At 36.5% G+C, this 14,588-nt stretch overlaps 1 non-coding gene and 1 pseudogene across 1 annotated transcript; one reads left to right on the top strand and one right to left on the bottom strand.

Moving 5' to 3' along the window:
* Nucleotides 1-3,241: 3,241 nt before the first annotated feature.
* LOC115295697 lies at nt 3,242-4,795 on the bottom strand (annotated as a pseudogene).
* An 8,346-nt stretch (nt 4,796-13,141) lies between these two features.
* On the top strand, nt 13,142-13,244 carry LOC115297282. Its single transcript, XR_003911380.1, has one exon. It is a non-coding gene; the product is annotated as a U6 spliceosomal RNA (small nuclear RNA).
* Nucleotides 13,245-14,588: the final 1,344 nt, after the last annotated feature.

Consider the following 14,588-nt stretch of genomic DNA (forward strand, 5'->3'; position numbering starts at 1 on the left):
TTTGAGAGAGAGAGAGAGAGAGAGACAGAGTGTGAGTGGGGAAGGGGCAGAGAGAGAGGGAGACACAATCTGAAGCAGGCTCCAGGCTCCCACCTGTCAGCACAGAGCCTGACATGGGCCTCAAATTCACCAACCCTGAGATCATGGCCTGAGCTGAAGTTGGATGAAGTTGGATGTTTGACTGAGCCATCCAGGTGCCCCTCATATTTCATGATTTTAAAACTTATTACAAAGCTACAGTAATCAAAACAATGTGGTACTGGCAAAAAAACAGAAATGCAGATAAATAGAATAGAGAGCCCGAAAAAAAAAAAAAAACCCTCACATACATGAATCGAAGAATACGTGTCAAAGAATTTTTGACAAGGGTGCCAAGATCATTCAATGAGGAAAGGATGTTCAACAAAGATTGGGGAAAAAAGTAATAAAGTTATATCCTTACCTTATACCATATACAAAAATCAACTCTAATAGATCAAAGACATAAATTGAAGATCTATAATTATAAAACTCCTTGAAGTAAACATAGGGGAAAACTTCATGACATTGGAATTGGCAATGATTTCTTAAATATGACACCAAAAGCACAGGCAACAAAAGCAAAAATAGACAAATGAGACCTCAAAGTTAAAAACTTATGCATATCAAACAAAAACAACAACAAAATAAGCAATCCACGTAATGAAAAAGCAACCTATGGAATGAGAGAAAATATTTGCAAATCATAGATCTGATAGAGTTGATATCCAGTACCTATAAAGAACTTCTACAATTCAACAGCAAATAAAAAACCCAATTTAAAAATAGGCATGGGTGCCTGAATGTCTTAGGTGGTTAAGCAACTGACTTTAGCTCAGGTCATGATGTAATGGTTCATGAGTTTGAGCCCTGCATTGGGCTGTGCACTGGCTGTGTAGGGCCTGCTTGGGATTCTCCTTCTCTCCCTCTTTCTGCACCTCTCCCCACTCACACTGTCTCTCTCTCTCTCTCTCTCTAAAAATACATAAACTGAAAAAAATATGCAAAACTGTTGAACAGACATTTCTCCAAATAAGGTTCACAAATGGCCAATAAGTATATTTAAGTCTTAATATCACTAATCATTAGAGAAATGCCAGTCAAAACCCGATCTCACACTCATTAGGATGGTGACTATCAAAAAACAGAAAATATCAACTATTGGTGAGGATGTGGAGATATTGGAATCTTTGTCCACTGTTGGTGGGAATATGAAATGGTGCAGTTGCTTGGGAAAATAGTATGGAGTTTACTCAAAAAATGAAAATACAATTACCAGATGATCTAGCAACCCCATTTCTGAGTGTATGTCAGAAAATAAAAATAAAAGCAGGATCTAAGATATTTGCACATGTTTATTACCACACTATTCACAATAGGATATTCTGAATTATTCCACTAGAAGTGGAAGCAACCAAGTGTTCATCAAAAGATGAACTATATACATACGATGCAATATTATTAAGCTTTTAAAAATAAGTCCTATCTATCCAGATGGCCAACTGGCATGTGAAAAAATGTTCAGTGTCACTCATCATCAGGAAAATACCAATGAAAACCACAATGAGATACCAACTCACACCCGTCAGAATGGCTAACATTAACAACTCAGGCAACAACAGATGCTGGTGAGGATCTCTTTTGCACTGCTGGCAGGAATGCAAACTGGAAATGCACTCTGGAAAACAGTACAGAGGTTCCTCAAAAAAATTAAAAATAGAACTACTCTATGACCCAGCAATTGCACTACTAGATATTTATCCAAAGGATACAGGTATGCTGTTTCGAAGGGGCATGTGCACCCCAATGTTTATAGTAGCATTATCAACAATAGCCAAAGTATGGAAAGAGCCCAAATGTCCATCAATGGATGAATGGTGTATATATATATATATATACAATGGATTATTTATTACTCGGCAAACAAAAAGAATGAAATCTGGCCATTTGCAACTATGTGGATGGAACTAGAGGGTATTATGCTAAGCAAAATTAGTCAGAGAAAGACAAATATCATATGACTTTACTCATGAGGACTTTAAGATACAAAACAGATGAACATAAAGGAAGGAAAGCAAAAATAATATAAGAACAGGGGCACCTGGGTGGCTCAGTCAGTTGAACGTCTGACTTTGGCTCAGGTCATGGTCTCACAGTTTGTGGGTTAAAGCCCCGAGTTGGGCTCTGTGCTGGCATGTTGGAGCCTGGAGACTGCTTCCAATTCTGTGTCTCCCTCTCTCTCTGACCCTCCCCTGCTCATGATCTGTCTCTCTCTCCCAAAGATAAACAAATGTTAAAAAACACTAAAAAAAATAATATAAGAACAGGGAGGGAGACAAAACGTAAGAGTCACTTAAATATGGAGAACAAACAGGGTTTCTGGAGGGGTTGTGGGAGGGGGGATGGGCTAAATGGGTAGAGGCATTAAGGAATCTACTCCTGAAATCATTGTTGCACTATATACTAACTTGCATGAAAATTAAAAAAAAAAAAAAGTCCTGTCACACGCTATGACATGGGTGAATCTTGAAGACATGATGCTAGATGAAGACAAATACACAAATATATATATTCCACTTATATGATGTATCCAGAATAGTCGACCTCACAGCATCAGAAAGAATGCTGGTTGTCAGATGCTGGTGGAGGGGACATGGAAAGTTGTTGTTCGGTAGTTATAAAGTTGAATAAGATTAAAAAGTTCTTGAGATATGCTCTATAGCAATGTGCACATACCTAACACTACTGAACTATATACTTAAGATGGTAAGATGGTAAATTTTATGCTATGTGTTTAAAAACACACACACAAAGAATCCCAGGTGGATCCCAGGTGGATTCAAGTCTGAGATGCACTATTCTAGATACCAAAAACCCTGGTATTGTACCCAGAGTTACAAAGCTTTACAATTCTTTTTTTTTTCTAGTTTGATTAACTTTTATTCCAGCCACATCTCTATTTCTTGCCCATTTAAACAAAACCAAACAAAAACCAAACAAACAAGAATAACAGCCGAAAACAATTGAATCCCTATAGTTTGTACATTTCGACGTTTTGTTTGTTTTACTGAGGCTTCTGCACTTCAAATCAGCACTTGTAGGTAATGGAGTTTCTGAACAATATCACCGGGTATGCAAAGTTTTCCCAAGAAACCACAAAAGATTGTTCATTTTTTTTTCTTTTTCTTTCTTCTTCTTCTTTTTTTTTTTTTTTTTTTTTTTGTGTCAACATTTTGCCGCACTCAAGTCAGTTTAAGTCCCAGCAAGAAGCCAGTAGTTAGGACGCCACTGTGGCTGCAGATGATGTCACACTGGTAGAATTTGTGCTGACATTTGTGTAACTTTCCTCGCTGTTTGTGTTTGATTCGTTAGAGGACACTTGGCTTGAACTGGCTCGAAGGATCACTCCTGCCGCACTGCAGTGTGGCAGCGGCCCTGGCTCCGGTGTGGAGGTAAAGGTAAGGCTGGTGGAATAAATGATTCCATCATTATGGACCAAAGTTACTGGAACCTGGACTGGCTGCTGGACCCATTGCCAGCCCTCCCGGAATGCAGAAATGTCTGGGACAACACAGAGCATACTCTCTCCACATCTGTACATAGTTTCAGCTTCTACATCCCCAAACCACACACGTAAATTTGGAGTGAAATTCTGTCCTGTAAGTTCAAGCATTGCTACATCCCCACCGCCATTCAACTGAAGACTTTCTACGACAGGCACAGGGGTGACTGGGGCAAGGACAGGGCCCATCCCCTCCTAAAATGTATACTCTGCCTTGTCCGTACTGATGATTGTCCAGGAAGCTCCATCATTTATCATCTCTTTATTGGGTTCTTTTGGGCATGGAGTGGCCTGAAACTGGATTATTCTTTCTTGAGAAAGGCACAAGTACATTCTTTCTGTATCCTTAAGGTAAAATGCACATTTATGGAGTTGTGACACAGGATCATCTGCATCCAGTAATGCGGTTTGCTTATCCACTTTCCTAATTATCAGTCTCGGGAGAGCCATGCCGGTGACGGAGCACAGGAATTTGACGGTCTGTCCTTAGTGGATGTAGCCGTCACGAACTGTGAATTCTTCTTCTGATTCATCATCATCCAAGAGATGAATGTAAAACGCTCCCCACTGCTGAGAACTGGCATGGAAATTACCTCCTTCTACATGCAAGTATCTGGTACTAACTGTCTGGGACCGAAGTCAATTAAACAGAGCCACCTTTGTTCCTGAGGCAATGCACAAGTCAGCGTTTTTCAACGACTGCTTCTTTTTGGAAGGTTTGGAGATGACTTTGATCCGCTTGTTGAGGAACACACCAATGTCGTCACTGTTGCCATAGAACATCTTCATGGACAACATGAAGTGCTTTCTCTTGTCGAAGTCAGATATGTACAATGTTTTGGCTGTGCAATAGTTCTTTCCTTCCAAGTTCAGCTGCTGCACTTCTTGGTCACTATTTCCTATTCCAATAAATGCACATGGTTGAGACTCTTGCTCAGAACAACCATCTCGTTCCATTTGTTCTTTTTTTTAATTCCATCCACTGCCCATAAGATACACACAAGGAGGAGGGCAAAAAAAACCTTTTTTCATTTCCGTATGACTTCTGTGCAACTTTTGCATGAAGAGTAAGTACTGTTTGATCCCCTCGCTCCTTTAAGTAATTTCGCATAGCTTCCCTAGTGAGTCCTTTAGGTGGAGGCCGCTCACCAAATTTTCCTGTCACAACAGGCGCCATCTTCCACAAATTCTCGCCAAAACTCCAGCCCTCACAAGATTCCCCCTGCCCCTTCCCTGGTCCCTCTCCCCCGCCCCTTCCCTTTTCCCTCACTCCTCAATCCACCCAGCCCCCTCGCTTCTTTTCCCCTCGAAGCCAGACGCCTCCTGCCGCCCGCAGTCAGGGATCCTGCTCGCTGCCTTCCCTGGAAACCTACCCAAGCGATGGACCAATTCTTAAAAAATATTTTGTACGCATTGTTTGGAAAATATACCAAAACAGCATTTGAACAAAGCAATGAATAAACTTGAAAAGAGAGAGGTTACAACTTTCCAAAGTAATATCCATGGAGGAGATTTAATGTTGATTTACAAATACAATGCAAATAAGGCTTTTAATCATTGACCACAATGGAAAATTCCATTGTTGAAAGTGTACTGATGGTTGGGGTACCCGGGTGCTCTGTCAGGCGGTCGTCCAACTTCAGATCATGTCTTGATCTCACTGTCTGTAGGTTCAGGTGCCGTATTGGGCTCCGTGCTGACAGCTCAGAGCCTGGAGCCTGCTTTGGATTCTGCATCTCCCTCTCTCTGCCCCTCCCCAACTCAAGCTCTCTCAAAACTGAATGTTAAAAAAAAATTTTTTAAGTGTATTGATGGTTAAACAAAGAAATATGGTGATCCCTTGTTCAGGCATAATGATGCACTTAAAAAGATGGAAAAATTATATACCATTCCCATCTGTTAAGTTGGCAAATATAAAACACAAATGCAATGTAATAAACATAAGAAATAACATACATAAAGGACAAAAATTTTAAAGGTAATATTCAATGACTTCTGATGCACATGAATGTGTGTACACACACACATGGTGAAACCGCACAAATCCAGATACAGAACACTTCCAAAACCACAGAAGACTCTCTCATGCCCCTTCCCAGTCAACCTTTCTCAAGAATGTCTTAGATATAATTAGTCATAATTACGCTGTGTGACATCCACTTCCATACATCATCAATAGGAGTATAATTAGTAGATGCTCTATATAAACCAAAAGTATTAATAATGCTTAAATTCTTTCTAAGGAAGGAATTGAGGTTCTTGGAATCTATCCTAAGCAATTAACATGAAATGTAACAAATCATACATATAAGGATGCTCATCATTGCAAAAATGACATCAAAAAATTAGAAATTGGGGAGATGTAGGTCAAAGGATACAAACTTTCAATTAAAGTTCTGAGGACCCCGTATACAGCACGGTGACTATGGTTAACAATACAGTATCGTATCCTTGGAGGTTGTTGGAAGCAATCTTAAGCATTCTCACTACAAAAAAAAAAAAAAAAGAGCTAAATATGTGAGGGGATGAACATGTTAATTATCTTGATAATGGTCATCATGTCAAAATGTATATGTGCACATCAAATTATCACCCTGTATGCTTTAAATCTATACAGTTATATTTGTCAATGATGGCTCAGTAAGGTTTGGGGGAAAATAAAGCACATATAAAAACATTAGAAATAGGCTTAAGTATCCATCATAAGGATGATTAGATTATAACATATCCAACAGTCATTAAAAATTAGGTTTTTGAAAATTTTTTGACAAAAAAATACTTACTATGGTCAAGTATTAATATGGATGAAATAAAATAAGAAATTCAATATGATCCTACTTTTACAAAACATTAATTAAGATGAATATAGGAAATTTTAATTTTATTCTTTTGCTTTTTGTATTTTCCAAACTTTTTATGATCACATGTATTTATTTTATAATTAGAAGAAAACCTTATTTTAAAAAGCAACCACAGAAGTAAATAAATCACCATTGGTTCAGGTTCCTTGGAAGTGAAAAAGCCCTCCCATGGTTGACTGCCATTTCCACACAACTTACCCTGGAGACTCAAAATAATGAAAACAACAAAACACAGAATGGATCAAAAGTCAAAATGGATGCTTCTATGAAGAATTTCATGGCACACCTTAGTTACAGACAATTGATAAAGGTTCATCATTTCAATGTTTTGTCAAAAGGCAAAGACTGTGAAAGCTGCATACAATTCTGTGCTTTTTCTTCAATGGGAGGAAAGGGGGAGAGAAAAGAAAAAGCCCAAGCCTCTATAATGACTCATTTTCATCTCTTTCCAGAGTTCACAGGACAGGTCAAAACCAAGCCAATCTGGAAGCTTCTGGAGGGAGCTCAAAGTCCATCTAACACCCATACAACACAGATCACATGCATAAGCAAACATCTGACCTGCTCTTTAGTAGGTTTAAGGTTCTTTACCGAAGAGAATTTAAGACCAGAAGTTATATTCCTCGGCGGATCCTCAAATAGCTCCCTGCTTTATTTTTTCTAGAAGTTGGAGGGAAAAATAAACTTGCCAAGGTCCGTGAAACACAATTCATATGGATGGAGGGAAAAGATATTAGAGTTTTAATTTATATTTATTTTCATGTCACCTTTTAAAACTTCCTATTCTTGGGGTGCCTGGGTGGCTCAGTCAGGTAAGCAGCCAACTCTTGATCTTGGCTCTGTTTATGATTTCATGGTTTGTTAGATTGAGCCCCAAGGTCGGGCTCTGCACTGACAGGGTGGAACCTACTTGGGATTCATTCTTCTTTTTTCTCTCAAAATAAACAAACAAACAAACAAATAAAATTAAAGCTTCCTATTACAGAATATGTAAGCACAGTTTTACATGCACATAAATTTTAAATAAATAAGCATACATATATTGGAATGTTCATGCTCATATTTTTTAATGGTAGGCATACATGCAAAAAACATATATATATATAGGAGACCATTAGTCCAGACCAGAGGAACTTAGCCTCAGTTAACTGTGAAGCATGTTGCAATCAATGTTTACTGATAAATGTGAAATACTATAACAGTTTGGGATTTAAAAAAAAAAATCAGAGGAGATTCAAAATTACCACTCTCAGTTTTTTTCATAAGTAGTATGCTTTAAAAACATTTTTGTTATTTTAAAGAGTTTATATTTTTGAGCAGGTGTAGATTCACAGCAAAATTAAGAGGAAGGGGCAGAGATTTCCCACATACCTCCTGCCCCACTTATGCATAGCCTCCCTCATTGTCAATACCGCCCCATCAGAGAGGTACATTTGTTACCTACACTGACACATGATAATCAACCAGAGTCCATAGTTTACACTAGGGCCACCCTTGGTGTTACATATTCTATGGGTTTGTATAATGACATGTATCCGTTTCATACATAATATTTTCACTACCCTAAAATTCCTCCGTGGTCTGCCTGTTCACCCATCCTTCCATCCTCCAGGCCATGCAACCACTGATCTTTACTGTCTATAATTTAGTCTTTCCCAGGATGTCATATAGTAGAAATCAAATATTATGTAGCCTTTTCAGATTTGCTTTCTTTACTTATTAACATGCATTTAACCTTCCCCTATGTCTTTTCATAACTTGATAGCCCCTTTCTTTTTAATTTTTTAATTTTTATTTATTTGAGAGAGAGCACATGCACACACACAAGTGAAGGGGGGCAGAGAGGAGAGACAGAACCCCAAGCAGGTTCCATACCACCAACACAAAGCATGACCCACTAACCATGAGATTATGATGTGAGCTGAGATCACGAGTCAGATACTCAACTGACTATGCCACCCAGGTGCTCTGCTCATTTCTTTTTAATGCTGAGTAATAGTCCATTGAGCATTGAAAAGAAATGTCTGGATGTACAGTTTATTAATCCATTCACCTCCTGAAGGAAATCTTGGTTGCTTCCGCATTTTGGCAATTATGAATAGAGCTGCTAAAAATATCTGTGTGCAGGTTTGGTGTTGGATGTAAGTTTTCAATTCCTTTGGGTAAGTACCAAGGAACTTGATTGCTAGATCATGTGGTAGGAGTATGTTTAGTTTTCTAAGAAACTGCCAAACTGTCTTCCAAAGTAGTTGTACCATTTTGCATTCCTGTGAGGAATTAATGAGGGTTCCTCACATCTTCACCAGAATTTGGTGTTGACTGTGTTCTGCATCTGGCCATTCTGATCGATGTGTAGTGGCATTTCATTGTTATTTTAATTTGCATTTCCCTAATGACATATAATGTGGAATATCTTTTCATATGCTTATTTACTATCTGTACATCTTCTTTGGTTAGGTGCCTGTTAAGATCTTTGGCCCATTATGTAATCTGATTGTTTGATTACTAATTGTTGAGTTATAAGAGGGCTATATATATTCTAAGTAACAGTACTTTGTAAGATGTGCCTTTTGCAAATATTTTCTCCTAGTCTGTGGCTGGTTTTCTCATTCTCTTACATTGTCTTTTGCAGAGATATATTTTTAATTTTAATGAAGTCCATCTTATCAATTATTTCTTTCATGGACTGTGCCTTTAGTGTTGGTGATGTGCTTTTTTCCAGGGGAAAAGATAGTCACACAGTTTGACCATTTTCTCCAAAGGCCCAAATCAGTCTTTATTAATGACATACTATGAATAATTAGGAAAACTTAAAATCATTGTAAAGGATTTTCTCATTTTTTCATGGAAAAATTTCTCACTTTATTTTTCTTAATGCTTATTTATTTGTTTTGAGAGAGAGCACGCACATACACATGTGAATAAGTGGGGGAGGGGCAGATAGAGAAGGAGAGAGAAAATCCGAAGCAGGGTCTACACCAGTCAGCGCAGAGCGCAAAATGGAGCTTGATCCCATGAACCATGAGATCATGACCTGAGCTGAAATCAAGAACTAGACGCTTCACCAACTGAGCCACCGAGGCGCCCCTCACTTTCTTCTAAATGAGAAGCATGCACAGATACATAGTAGAATACAAAGAATAGACAAAGTATATATAGTTTATAAACAAGAATGGTGCTATGAACATTTCTATTATAATGACATGATGAAGTATTATTACCAAACCATGTGAATGTTTGCATTAATGTTATTGATATTACTGTAAACTTTTAAGAAATTCAACAGATGGCACATTAAAATGATCAAACAAGTTTTATCTAAGCTTCCTCTTCATTTGTAATATTACTTGCCCTGTTAATAGACTTATGGAAAAATGTGCTGAAAAACAACTTGTCTTTCACTTTAAATAAAGTTTAAAAATTAAGACTGTGTTTTTCTGTGTTTTATTATAATTTTTGAAATTTTAAATGATTGATTAATTAGATGGATAAAATGAAGTATTGATATAAAATCCAGAAAGAAAAAGGTCTTATTACTATTTTCTTATCTTTGCTATAAAATATTTCCATATTTTTTTCAATGTCTGGATAGAGCATGAAGGAGTGGCATTCATGCTGAAGTGGGGAAAAAGATGAGGGCCTTGGGCCTATATCTCAGTCCCACCTGAAGAGATCATTTCTTCCCTGGTATTCCAGAAAATCCATACTGCTCCTCAGTCTTCAGGTAGTTCATGTGAACTAGAATTGAAGAGGTGTAGATAGTATCAGGACCTAGGGAGGCCCTGAGGTCTAGCAATAGGAAGATTTGTGATTTGGGAGACAATCGTATGGACATTAAGCAATGATTTTCAACACTGGCTCCACATTATAATTATCTGAAGAGCCTTTAAAAATATCAGTCCTACAATACTGTACCCTGAACATTTTTATAAAACATCACTGAAAGCAATTAAAGAAGATGTAAGTTAATGAAAATATCTCAGGTCAATGGATTGGAAGGCTCAATATTGTTAACATACAATACTCTTCATACTGATATACAGATTCAATATAATTCCTATCAAAATCCAGGCTCTCCTTTCGGTAGAAATTGACAAGCTAATCCTGAAATTCATATGAAAATGTAAGCCAAAACAATCTCCAAAAATACCACAACAAAACCAAAACAAAGTTGTAGGACTCACCCTTCAAGACTGCTTGGTACCAGCATAAGGATAGACGTATAGATCAATAAGACAGGATTGAGAGTCCAGAAATAAACCCATGTGTCTATAGTTAACCATTCTTGACAAGGGTGTCAAGACATTTGGTGGGGAAAGAACAATGTTTTTTAAAAAACAGTGTTGGAACAACTGGATATCCACCTGCAAAAGAACAAAACTGGATTCCTACTTCATCCCATGTGCAAAAATTAACCCCCAATGCAGCCAAAACATAAATGTAAGAGGTAAAATTATAAAACTATAGAAGAAGACATAGGTATAAATCTTCATGACATTGGATAGGCAATGGTTTCTTGGATCTAATACCAAAAGCACATGTCATAGGAAAAAAATAAAACTGGACTTCACCAAAATGAAAAATGTTTGTGTGTCAAAGAGTATTAGAAGGAAGTGAAAAGAATCCCATGAAATAAAAAATTATTTATAAGTCATATATCTGCAAATCATATATCAGATATTAGATATCAATATACCTATTGATATCTAGCTACTGATATCTCTCTATACTCCAGCATCCAACATATATAAAGACTCTTACAACTCAGCAATAAAAAGACAAATAACCCAATTTAAAAGAACTTAAATAGACATTTCTTCAAAGAAAATACTCTCTTCAAAGAGAGATAAACACATGAAAGGATGTTCAACATTGTTAGTCATGAGGGAAATGCAAATAAAAATATGATATTCCTAAAAATATGTAAACTGCCAAAACCAAAGCAGGAAGAAATAGAAAATTTGAACAGACTGATTACCAGCCATGAAATTGAAACAGTAATCAATAAACTCCCAACAAACAAAAGTCCAGGACCAGATGACTTCACAGATAAATTCTACCAAACATTTAAAGAAGAGTTAATACCTATTCTTTTCAAACTTTTCCAAAAGTTATAAGAGAATGGAAAACTTTCCAACTTCATTCTATAAGGCCAGCATTATCCTGAAACCAAAACCAGATAAAGACATCACACACAAAAAATGAACTACAGGTCACTATCTCTGACAAGCATAGATGCAAAAATCCTCAACAAAAGACCAGCAAACCCAATCCAACAATACTTTGAAAAAAATTATTCATGATGATTGAGTGGGATTTAATCCCAGGATGCAAGGGTCATTCAATATTTGCAAATCAATCAACAGGATGTATCATATCAACAAGAGAAAGGATAAAAACCATATGATCATTTCAATAGATACAGTAAAACCATCTGACGAAGCACAACAACCATTCATGATAAAAACTTTCAACTAAGTAGATTCAGAGCGAACATATCTCAACATAATAAAGGCTACAATATGAAAAACCCACAGCTAACATCATACTCAGTGGGGAAGAACTGAGAGCCTTTTCCTTGTCAGGAACAAGACAAGGATGTCTCACTCTTACTCAACATAGTACTGGAAATCCTAGCCACAGCAATCAGAGAAGAAAGTGAAATAAAAAGGCATCCAAATTGGTAAGGAAGAAGTAAAACTGTCACTATTTGCAGATGACATGATACCATATGTAGAAAACCCTAAAGATTCCACCAAAAAACTACTGATAGAACTGATAAATGAATTCAGTAAAGTCTCAGGATATAAAATCAATTAACAGTAATCTGTTGCATTTCTATACACTAATAATGAAGCAGCAGAAAGAGACGTTAAGAAAACAATCACATTTAAAATTGTATCAAAAATAATAAAAATACCTAGGAATAAACTTAACCAAAGAGGCAGAAGAGCTGTACTCTGAAAATCATAAAATAAAAGATATTGACAACACAAATAAATGGAAAGACATTTCATGGATCGGAAAACAAATATTGTTAAAATTTCAAACCAATTTACAGATTTAATGCAATCCCTATCAAAATACCAACAGTGTTTTTCACAGAACTAGAACAAAATCCTAAAATTTGGATAGAGCCACAAAGAACTTGAATAGCCAAAGCAATCCTGGAAAAGAAAAACAAAACTGGAGGTACCACAATTCCAGACTTCAAGTTACATCACAAAGCTGTAGTAATCAAAACAATATGGTACTGGCAAAAAGAAAATAAAAAAGACACATAGATCAGTAGAACAGAATATAAACCCCAGAAATAAATAAACCCATAATTATTTGGCACATTAATCTTCAACAAAGGAGGGAAAAATATACAACAAATGGTATTAGGAAAACTGGATAGCTACATGCAAAAGAATGAAACTGAACCACTTTCTTGCACCAAAAACAAAAATAAACTCAAAATGAATTAAGAACCTAAATGTGAGACCAGAAACCATAAAAATCCTAGAAGAATGCTTAGGCAGTAATTTCTCTGATGTTGGTTGTAGCAACATTTTTCTAGATATGTCTCCTGTGGCAAGGCAAACAAAAGCAAAAATAAACTATTGGGACTACATCATAATAAAAAACTTCTATGTAGCAAAGGAAAAAACAACCAACAAAACTAAAAGACAACCTACTGAATGGGAAAAGATACTTTGTGCTCGCTTCAGCAGTACATATACAAAATTGGAACGATACAGAGAAGATTAGCATGGCCCCTGTGCAAGGGAAAAGATATCTGTAAAATGACATATCTGATAAAGGGCTGATATCTAAAATATATAAAGAACTTATACAACTCAAAATCAAAAAACCAAATAATCCAATTAAAATGGGGAGAAGACATGAACAGACATTTCTTCAAAGAAGACATACAAATGGACAATAGACACATGAAAAGATGCTCAGTATCATTCATCATCAGAGAAATGCAAATCAAGATCACAATGAGATATCACCTCATACCTGTCAGAATCGCTAAAAACAAAACCTCAGGATACAACAAATGTTGATTAGGATGTGGAGAAAAAGTAACTCTCATAAATTGTTGGTAGAAATGCAAACTGGGGTAGCCAGTGTGGAAGACAGTATGGAAGTTCCTCAAAAAATTAAAAATACAACTGTCCTGTGACCCATTAATTGCACTACTGGATATTCACCCAAAGAATATGAAAACATTAATTCGAGGGGATATATGCACCCATATGTTTATTGCAGCATTATTTAGAATAGCTAAATTATGGAAGAGCCCAGGTGTCCATTGATAAAGAAGAAGTGGTATATATACAATGGAATACTATTCCGCCATAAAAAAGAATGAAATCATGCCATCTGCAACAACATAGAGATAGACAGTATAATGCTGAGTGAAATAAGTCAGTCAGAGGAAGACAAATACCATATAATTTCACTCATAATAAAAAAACAAAAAAGAGACAAACCAAAAAACTGACTCTTAACTACAGAAAATAAACTGATGGTTATTAGAGAAGTGGCGGTGTAGACCTGGGAAAAACAGGTTAAGAGCACACTTATCTTAATAAGCACTGGGTAATATATGGAGTTGATGAATCACTAAATTGTATACCTGAAACTAATATAACACTGTATGCTAACTATACCAGAATTAAAATTTAAAAATATTAAAAACTTTTTTAAACTATAAGATATTGCTTCTTCATAACCACTAGGATAGTTATAATTAAAAAAAAAAGACGGATAGGGGTGTCTGGGTGGCTTATTCAGTTGAGCATATGTCTCTTGATTTCGGCTTAGGTCATGATACCAGGGTTGTGGGATCGAGCCCCATATTGAGCTTATAATTCTTTCTCTCTCCTTTTGCCCCTCTCCCCTGCTCACATGGTTTTTCTCTAAAGAGAGAGAGAGAATAACAAGTGTTTTGGGGGAAAGTGGGGGATATTGGAACCCTCATACATTGCTGGTGGGAATATTAAAATGATGCAGGTCCTCAAAAAGCTAAACATAGAATTACCATATGACCCAGTAATTTGACCCCTAAATATATGCCCAAAAGAATTAAAAATATATATCCACACAAAGACTTGTACGTAGATGTTCATCACAGTATTTGTTTGTTTGTTTAC

Source organism: Suricata suricatta, chromosome 7 (assembly GCF_006229205.1).
Source record: "Suricata suricatta isolate VVHF042 chromosome 7, meerkat_22Aug2017_6uvM2_HiC, whole genome shotgun sequence".
NCBI lineage: Eukaryota > Metazoa > Chordata > Mammalia > Carnivora > Herpestidae > Suricata > Suricata suricatta.